A 10,569-nucleotide genomic window follows, 5' to 3' on the forward strand; every position below is an offset into this window, starting at 1 on the left:
CCACCATAAGGGATACAGCCCACAACATGATTATGAAATGCATGTATCAACCATAACATGCTCACCATCAACATTAAACAACCAAATGTCATAATCATCAACTACCACGATAATCAATAGCCACACACAGTTATGCTATTTCTCAACCATAAATAAATACATATTTTACATCAACAATATATGTATATCAATTACCATTTACAACCACGACATCATAACAGATAAAACATTCACCACACAGTGCAACAATAGCACCCCTCACAATCGTGTACCAAGTACAACAAATCAACCCAACAATAACAGAGCATTTACATCATCATTCATCAAAACACATGATAACCATATTTACCATGAACAACATCCATTTTGCATAACAAGCAGAAGCAATCACATTATAACAACACCCATCATTACACATATTCAATTATGCAAACAACAAACCATTGCACCTCATCAACTACGCAAAACAAGAATAAACCGCATTTGAAGAAAACGATACTTTTCAAAATAAAATCAAGTTATTGTTGTTATATTTATTTTATATGGTAGAACATTCAATTTAAGGAACAACGTCCAAAACGGCGTCTAAAACGGACTTACGGTTTGAAAGTTACACATTTTTACATTTTTCAAAGAAAACAATTATCGCTACAGCACGCGGCGCCAACCGGATTCGCGGCGCGAAACGAGAAAAACTTACGCCTTCGCGGCGCCAACACATGGACGCGGCGCGACCTGAGCGTATCACAACTTCCTGGTTTTCTGCCCAACGGTTCGCGGCGCAAACAGTGGTTCGCGGCGCGACCTGGCGATTTTGCAGAATTACGGGTCTACATTCAGACTCTGCGATTTCACATCCTTTTCACCCAAAAACGATTCCATACATCGCATACAAGCATATAATCATCGAATTTCTCATCACACATCATTATACATCAAAACAACACATCAATAACCAACAATCTATACAAATTCATCAATTATCCCAATTCATAACATACCTAACAATATCAAATCCCAATATACCAAATCGAATCGAATCATACGTTAATCCATCTCATTACCCATAATCACATAATAGAAATTAACCGGAAGAGTCCCCCCTTACCTTAGCCAAGGATCTTGATTAGCCCTCTTCCTCTTCTGTTCCTCTTTCACGTATCAGCACTTCTACTCTTCTGCTTCTCTTCCACATCTATTTTCCTTTTTTCCTCCATTCCTTATTTTATGAAAAATAGATTTTAATTTAGTAAAAGGCCTACTAACATAACACCCCCTCTTTACTAACACCACATTTGGCCCAATAACCTCCTTTTTCATAATTCTTCAATTAAATCCAATCAAATGCCAAATAATTTCAAATAAATAATTTTAATTCCAATTTAAATCAATTAATGAAAATATGGGGTGTTACAACTCTCCCCCACTAAAAGAGTTTTCGTCCTCGAAAACATACTTCAAGCAACCAGCTCGCATAAGAGTCCTTCGCCTGACTCTCCATCTCTCAATTAACATTACCACATGATTGGTCCTCCCTAAGCCACTCTGATCAATGCTATCTCTTTACCGCGCAATTACTTCAACTTTTGGTCTTCAATCCTCAAATTCATCTGATATAACCAATAGAAAGCACGTCTCACGCATTCAATCTCAGCTCTTACGTCACATTTGACTGCCCAAAGGTTTACTACTCGTTATACCTCCAAAAGGTTAACAACAATAGTACATTGAAGTGCAACCCATACAATACGCCCAATAACTGAATAATATAATCACGCAACCCGTGGTATGATCACACCTGATCAACACTGCAGCCATGCATTCCATATACGAACGTACCAACCTTAGACACGCTTTTCCATCTGAGCGATAAGGTAATACTTACACTTTTCACCAACCGCTCCCTTCAAGAAACTCAATACTCATATTCCTATACCATTGAATTTCAATTATCTGACTCCTCTTAAGTCACACCAGTAATTATCCAACACGTTACATTCCACTTTTTCCGCACTACTCTGACTACTCATCACAATCATCTATACCAAATAGATTTCTGAGTTTTACCCGATTCCGACTCTCTTTACTCATTCGTTTCAAGAATCATTCTTTACCATCCATGGTATTATTTACCACTTAGAATTACTTATATTCATTCAACAACAATTCCTGAGTTACTACATCTATTAAGACGTTCCAACCATCGGAACGAGTACACACAAGTAGTTATAATCACACTCATCATCCTTAATATACCATTGCTTACAAACTAGCTCAAACTGAGTCTCGCTCTTCTTTAAGAATTAAATCAACTTCGTTCTTCATGGAGTATAATTCCTCGTTATATCTGGAGTCTACAATGTCACCTTAATGACAGCACAAAATTATTACAACATCATATAGCATCAACTCTTCGTTTTAATTTCTCCGAATACATACTCGTTAACTACGTACAACCGTAATGACATATTCATCACCTCGAAAATTATTCAAAAGAGTTATAATTCTTCGACACGACATCCTTACATCCAATGGATTCTAAAACCAACATATAAATCAATACATATTCTCTATGTAGGCTTCCGACATATTGATTCCTTACTTCCCGCGAGTAGTACTCATAACACTACTCCACATCACACTTTCGCTGCGCGACTCTGATTTCCCGTCTTAAGTCATCATCCACCATGTTGCACTCTTTCATATTCACTTTTTCATAAGTCCACACAACATAGTGAGTGATTATTCCCACGGCTTAGTATTCATCACATCTTAAACCATTAAGGTAACAAAACAAGTTCATCCCATCTATATGATTTCCGTCTACTACCAACAAGAGATTAAGGGTGATCAAGTCCTCAATTTGTCAATAGATAGTTAAAAATCATATTTAAGCATAAACCGTCGTTACTACATAATAGTGTCCATTTCCGAGTTTGCACCCAAACTCATTAACATCGTCATAATTCAATAATTCAATACGGTGTCCTTCTTCTAGAATATTCTTCCGAAGCTCAAGACATCAGGAACACGAATTCAACCACTCAACCTCATTATACTATTCTCGTTGATTCTGAATCCACCGCCTCTACCTTGGTAATTCAAAGTCAACCTGTCGATCAACTCAGCATCATCTTTCTGACCTTCTCTAATCTCGTTAAGAATACCACTAGTCATCTTCTAGCATACTCAATCTAACACTATTAGGAGTGCCTTCACATACCAACTCAAGTCTCTAAATTGTCCAATTAAATCCAACTCATCCATCATTAGCACTGACATTTTAAGACTTCTTACGCAACACAATAGCACAACATTCATAACGTGTGGTTTTACTCCAAATTCTATGACATCTTTCGTGCCCAAATATCATCCCACTCGACATCTCAACAAAGTCTTCCTCATATTCAATAGGTGTCAGAAATCCTCTAAAATTCCTCCGTTATACTTATCGTTACTCTGCCATCACAAATACGGCTCCAAGAGTTCTAAAGTTTATTCCATCTTTACTACTAATGCACTCTTTCATAAATTAGAACACAATCCCTCCTCCTCGTAGGTTCAAACGGCACATTAATCCGACACTCGGAACCCAAGATATGAATTTTCCAATCATTGTCCGAAAATGCAACACTGATATCATGCGGCGACACTCTATACGATATATCCAAAACTCCTCAATTGGTAAATTCAATTTCTTAAAATTACTTCTCAACAAACCTTCTAATTATTCCTTCGATCCATTCAACACTGACACTGACATCCCGTGCAGTACCAATAAACAAATCTAGTTATAAGAACAAGAGTAACCGTAACTTCGCCTCCTTCCAACGTCATCCTGTCACAATTAATTATGTTACAGCTGCTGCAACCATTTTTATAACAAAGTTCATCTCGTTAGCTTTCCGACGCTTCAAACGGAACTCAATCGGATGTCCAGAACTCCAGTTATGAATTTTCGAAGTTCCGCAACTATTCAGCAATTTTCCTGCGTTTTGCTTACGAAAATCTCTCTCCAAAACTCATTCTCTTCAACTCGATCACATTCCAAACAGCCTCTTATCGTATCTCTTCACTTCCAAACATTCTTATGACTTGAGCAACACATCCTATCGCCGAAGCGCAATTTCTGGAACATTACGACATCAATCCTCTTCGCAAACTTGCAGCTGAACTTCTTCTGAGTCGTAAGGCTACTCAACTGACAACTTCGCAGCACACCAGCAGAGCTGACACATCGCAACTTTCTAATTCTTCCGTCTCTTACAATAACTGTCAATTACCTCTAATCATCTTCCTTCAAGATGTTCCAACTCAGTTCCCAGTGAAGTCTTAATTCCAAGTCACCTTCAACTCGGGAAACAACAAACTCCAACAATGCTTGCATTGTTGCCAACAACAGCCTACTGAATCAATCTCCTTACAACTGAAACATAACCGAGAAGCGAAGCTTCTCCCCCACTTGTTTCAATCCAACACCTGCAACAAACAACCAAGTACCGACAGTGATTCACTCACATGTCGCGTACCAAGGAATAAAAATGCCGACAGTATTCAACCGTCGTGCAACTCAACTGACTCAACAATTGGCCGGACGGACCGACCTGCTCTGATACCACTATTGTAACACCCTTCTAAACCCCGCGGAAATTAATAAAATAATTCAGAGTAAAACATGAAAACAAGGGTGCCACAATTCAATTTAAAACAAATTATCATAAATCAATTGTCATGCTTCACTTAGGGGAAAATCATCCATTTAACAAAATCATGTTTCTATACAGCGGAACATTAATCAACAGATAAGCATAACATCATCTATGCAATATCTCACAAAATTACTCCAATAACAACAAAATAGAGTATCATCATAAACTCTAAACTAACGTTCCCCCAGTGTTACAATATCAGAGCATGACACCGACACTATACTTAAACAAACTGGCCTATGAGCTATCCTCACCAAAGCCAAAAGCCGCTACTCGCCAATCTGAAATCATCAAAGTAAGGGTGAGTCTCATTCTCAATTAATCAATGTTATGCATTCATAAGCAACAAAACATCATAATATATCATTCACCCAATTTGTCATATATTCAGATTCCCATCTATTATTCATCAATTCACACAATAATAGAATACATCACCAAAAGACAACACCATAACAATTACACCATCATCAAATATTATAACATTGGACAATCTTCCATTCATGTTATAATTATACACAACAACCTAATGCAAATGCAACTATATGCATGTGGTACCAAACATGGGATAACCCATCTCACCGATCCACCACCATAAAGATTCGGCTACTTCTCTCACCAATTCCACACAATGGGAATTAGCTACCGCTGTCCCACCACCATAAGGGATACAGCCCACAACATGATTATGAAATGCATGTATCAACCATAACATGCTCACCATCAACATTAAACAACCAAATGTCATAATCATCAACTACCACGATAATCAATAGCCACACACAGTTATGCTATTTCTCAACCATAAATAAATACATATTTTACATCAACAATATATGTATATCAATTACCATTTACAACCACGACATCATAACAGATAAAACATTCACCACACAGTGCAACAATAGCACCCCTCACAATCGTGTACCAAGTACAACAAATCAACCCAACAATAACAGAGCATTTACATCATCATTCATCAAAACACATGATAACCATATTTACCATGAACAACATCCATTTTGCATAACAAGCAGAAGCAATCACATTATAACAACACCCATCATTACACATATTCAATTATGCAAACAACAAACCATTGCACCTCATCAACTACGCAAAACAAGAATAAACCGCATTTGAAGAAAACGATACTTTTCAAAATAAAATCAAGTTATTGTTGTTATATTTATTTTATATGGTAGAACATTCAATTTAAGGAACAACGTCCAAAACGGCGTCTAAAACGGACTTACGGTTTGAAAGTTACACATTTTTACATTTTTCAAAGAAAACAATTATCGCTACAGCACGCGGCGCCAACCGGATTCGCGGCGCGAAACGAGAAAAACTTACGCCTTCGCGGCGCCAACACATGGACGCGGCGCGACCTGAGCGTATCACAACTTCCTGGTTTTCTGCCCAACGGTTCGCGGCGCAAACAGTGGTTCGCGGCGCGACCTGGCGATTTTGCAGAATTACGGGTCTACATTCAGACTCTGCGATTTCACATCCTTTTCACCCAAAAACGATTCCATACATCGCATACAAGCATATAATCATCGAATTTCTCATCACACATCATTATACATCAAAACAACACATCAATAACCAACAATCTATACAAATTCATCAATTATCCCAATTCATAACATACCTAACAATATCAAATCCCAATATACCAAATCGAATCGAATCATACGTTAATCCATCTCATTACCCATAATCACATAATAGAAATTAACCGGAAGAGTCCCCCCTTACCTTAGCCAAGGATCTTGATTAGCCCTCTTCCTCTTCTGTTCCTCTTTCACGTATCAGCACTTCTACTCTTCTGCTTCTCTTCCACATCTATTTTCCTTTTTTCCTCCATTCCTTATTTTATGAAAAATAGATTTTAATTTAGTAAAAGGCCTACTAACATAACACCCCCTCTTTACTAACACCACATTTGGCCCAATAACCTCCTTTTTCATAATTCTTCAATTAAATCCAATCAAATGCCAAATAATTTCAAATAAATAATTTTAATTCCAATTTAAATCAATTAATGAAAATATGGGGTGTTACAATGGGAATCGAGCTCACCATATCCAGTGGGTCATCGCCTCTGATTCGGGATATCTCCTGAGTTTGAAGGTGTATGGCTAGAGGAAAATAAATCCTCTTGCCCCTTGGTAGGTACGGAGTCTCTGAATTGGAAGGTATGTGGCCAAAGGAAAATAAATCCTTTTGCCCTTTGATAGGTACGGTGTCTTTCATTTAGAAGACCAATGGCCAGAGGAAAGTAAATCCTCTTGCCCCTAGACAGGCATTCCGTCCTTGATAAGAGCACCTGAAATTGTGCGCCCTAAATTCCTAAGATCCTTGAAAGGGTTAGTTAAATCATGTTATGCTTATGATGTCATGATGTCATGAATGTTATGCGAATGCAGTGCATTAGGCATAGTGTGAGATAGTAAGGACAAATGAGTCCTTTTAACAAAACCTGCAAGGAAACGAAGGTCAGTAGCAAACACAAACAAGTCACACAAGTCACGCAAGTCACACAATTTTGCCTTATGGTTAGGCTTGCACGTGGTCCAAAGGTATGTACCCTCCCCCTGAATTTTAGTTGGTTCAAACCTGTCCTATATTAGGATCGGGTTCTAAAGAGCTCATATCATTGACCTTTCTCGAAGGCGCTTATCTCAGTTCGGCAATCGAATCGCCAACCGAAAAGGTCCTGAAAGTCCAGTCCATATGAGTGTAGCTTCGAGTATCAACCAACTTCGGTCGGAACCAAAGCCAGCCATCTCGCTACTTTCTAATAGGCCAAGGTCAAGTTCGACTAAGGTTCTAAGGGAAAATTAGTGCTTAATGACACCACGCGGCAGCCAAGCATTTCCTCAGGTCGGATCCCAAGGAACACCAGGACAAACCAATGTGTCACACTAACGATGGCCATCAGATCAACCACATCGGTATATGCTGTGCAGTCTCCCTGATCTCATGCCATATATCTAAGGTACTCAGATCCGGGTTAGGATCTTTCACACAGCAAAATACCCAAAACAGCCCTGCAAAAATAAAGCAAACAAAGCAAACAATAGAAAACATTTAAGGTGAATCCTAAACTTTTAAGGTAACCCCTCTTTTATCGAAAGCATCCCCAGCAGAGTCGCCAGTTCTGTAATACGGTGAACTGACTTTTTATAATCGAAAATGTCGCGGTTAAGCATGAGTCGCCACCGACTTTTATTTTATCCAAATATTAGAAAGGCTAAAAGAACAGGAAAACACCTTTTAAAAAGATTTTGAGTTCGGGGGGTAATTTATGCAAAGGGAAGGTGTAAGGCACCCTTTGCATCCATGGTTTTCCATGGGCTCTTAATTGCTTTGCTCTTTGTTTTCAGAAATGTAGAAGAGAAAGAATAGGGACTTTAGCTCGTAAATGAGCGTAGCCCTTTTGAAGGTTTATGAGAAAGAATATGAAAAATATTTTTAGAGCAAGGCAAAGCAATTAAGGGCAATTACCTTATAGTTTGAAAAAGGAGTTCTTTTAGCCTTTCAGGGTGAAAGGGTCTATCCTTGCCATAAGTGGGCAGGAAGCCTTTCATTTGGAGGTTGAAGGGTCGTCGAGTTATCGTTCGCCATAAGACTGACCCATGCCATAGAGAGGCAGGTAGTCTAAGGGAAGGATCAAAATAGCCTTTTCGTAGGCAGCCAGAGGATACCTCAACCTTTCGTAGGCAACTTTCGAGGGTCGAAGTCATATTCGTGTACCGACAACAGCATCATTTTAGGGACTTATGACTTTTATTTGTATCGAGGCAACGGAGTTGAGGTATCCTCGAATTCGAGGGACATGGCTATTCTGCAAAAAAACAAAGGCAACAGGCAACAAGGCAACAGGCAACAGAGAGGTTACCCCAAAAGAGTGCGTGGGTGCAGAAATCACGTGATTATATTCAATTATATTATCTTGTAAATTTAAAATGATTCTAATCCAATTCAGAGTTGCACTCCCTAGGGTTACTAACCACAACAATTAATATTAACAATTATGGGGAAGGGGAAATTGCAACCAGCGGAGGAGAGGGGAATTGAAACCAGCGGGAAAAAATAAAGCAAATAGATTTGAAACAAGTAATAGTTGAGGTCAGGGTTTAGGGTTACCGATATTCGACGCTTTGGCAATTGACATACCCTGAAAAGGTGGGAAAAATAAACGCAAAGGGGGTGAGTGCATTATCAATTCTAATGTTAATTAGGGTTAACCCTAATTTAACAGATGAAATAAAATCAAATAAATGAATATTTAAAATAAAAAATACTTAGCTTTTGATTTGATCTGATATGGTTGATAGTCGGAGGTTGCCTTGAGCATTGACTCTGACCATTTCGTAAAAGGCGTGGCGCGTGATAGGAGGAAACCCTGTTGCTAACCCTGAAAACCCTGAAAAAATGCACAAAGAAATATTTTCAGTGTATGACGTGATCTTCGTGAACCCTGATTAAGGCACAAATTAGCCACAAATAAATTAATATTTTCACTAACCATTAAAGGATAAAAAAAATCGAAAGTTCAATTAAATATAACAGTTAAATAATTATTGGATTAAATCCTAATTATTTAATTGTTTAAAAGTATTTTTGAAAATTTAAATTTTAATGTTAAAAAACAGTTATTGAAAGAATTATAAAAAATCGAGCTCTTGATAAAAAATAAGTAATTACAAAATTATTGTATAAAAGCTAATTTGTTAAAATAAATAAAACAACAAAACAAAAAAGAAATTATAATAAAAAGGAAAAAAGAAATAAATAATAGTTACTCATGTAATAAAAAAAAGAAAGATAAAAAACTTAGCTCTTTAATTCCATGCGGGCAGGCTGAAGGCGCATGGTATGGGTGCAAGCTCCTGGGGCCTTTAGATCTTCACTGGGGAGCATCCAACGGCCTGGATCGAAGGGTGCATGCTAAGGGTGCTCCTTTGGCATGGACTGGATCTGTGAAAGAATAGGCAGAATAAAATTGAAACAAAACTTTGCAAGAGGCAAGGATCGAACCCCTGCCCTTGCGTATGAGGAACTCAGGACCAAACGCGCTGCCAACTGAGCCAGGCTTATTCGCTGATTGTTATCTGAGAATCAAACAATATAAAAAGAAACGAGTCATTTAAAAAAGGGAACGCGCGCCAAACAGTCTTCGTCTTCCTTGTTGGCTCAGATTTTTTGCTGCGATTCTTCTGCCATTTAGCTACGATTGTTTCTGTAGTCAAAACCTGTGATCACAAAAACTAACGCATTCGCGGAATAAACCCCATGTTGGTGCCCAGATCTATCAAACCTTACATTCTGAACATTATAACATCATTAATTTGGATTGATTTTACCTCCAATCGAGAATCCCCAATTTAGAACCTAAGAACCCTAACAATGGCAATCATCGGTACAAGCGAATAAATAACGATTAAATGATCCAGAAAAAATCTAAAGATCATGGCAAACGTATATATGCAATCAAAACATGATGAGAATGCATTAATCATCGTAATCGAAACCTACAAAAACGAGTACAAACCGCGACGTGTATGTGACGGTTCTGCGAACTTTGCTTGTTGGTAACGACTGGGATAGCTCCAATAGAGGTCCAGGAACGTGTATGAATCTTCAATACTCCTTGATTCGGTGCCAATCTTTACGAACGAAAGTGAAATTTTCCTCACTCTTGAGTGCTCGGATTGGGATCTTTTTGGCTGCCAAAAGTCCCCTAATGATCTGAACCACTTGTATTCTTATAGTAGTATGAATTAGGGTTGTAAAAACTGAATTTAATCAAATATATGATCCATAATGTGATTGAATTTGATTTAAA

Source organism: Vicia villosa, linkage group LG3, assembly GCF_029867415.1.
Source record: "Vicia villosa cultivar HV-30 ecotype Madison, WI linkage group LG3, Vvil1.0, whole genome shotgun sequence".
Lineage (NCBI taxonomy): Eukaryota > Viridiplantae > Streptophyta > Magnoliopsida > Fabales > Fabaceae > Vicia > Vicia villosa.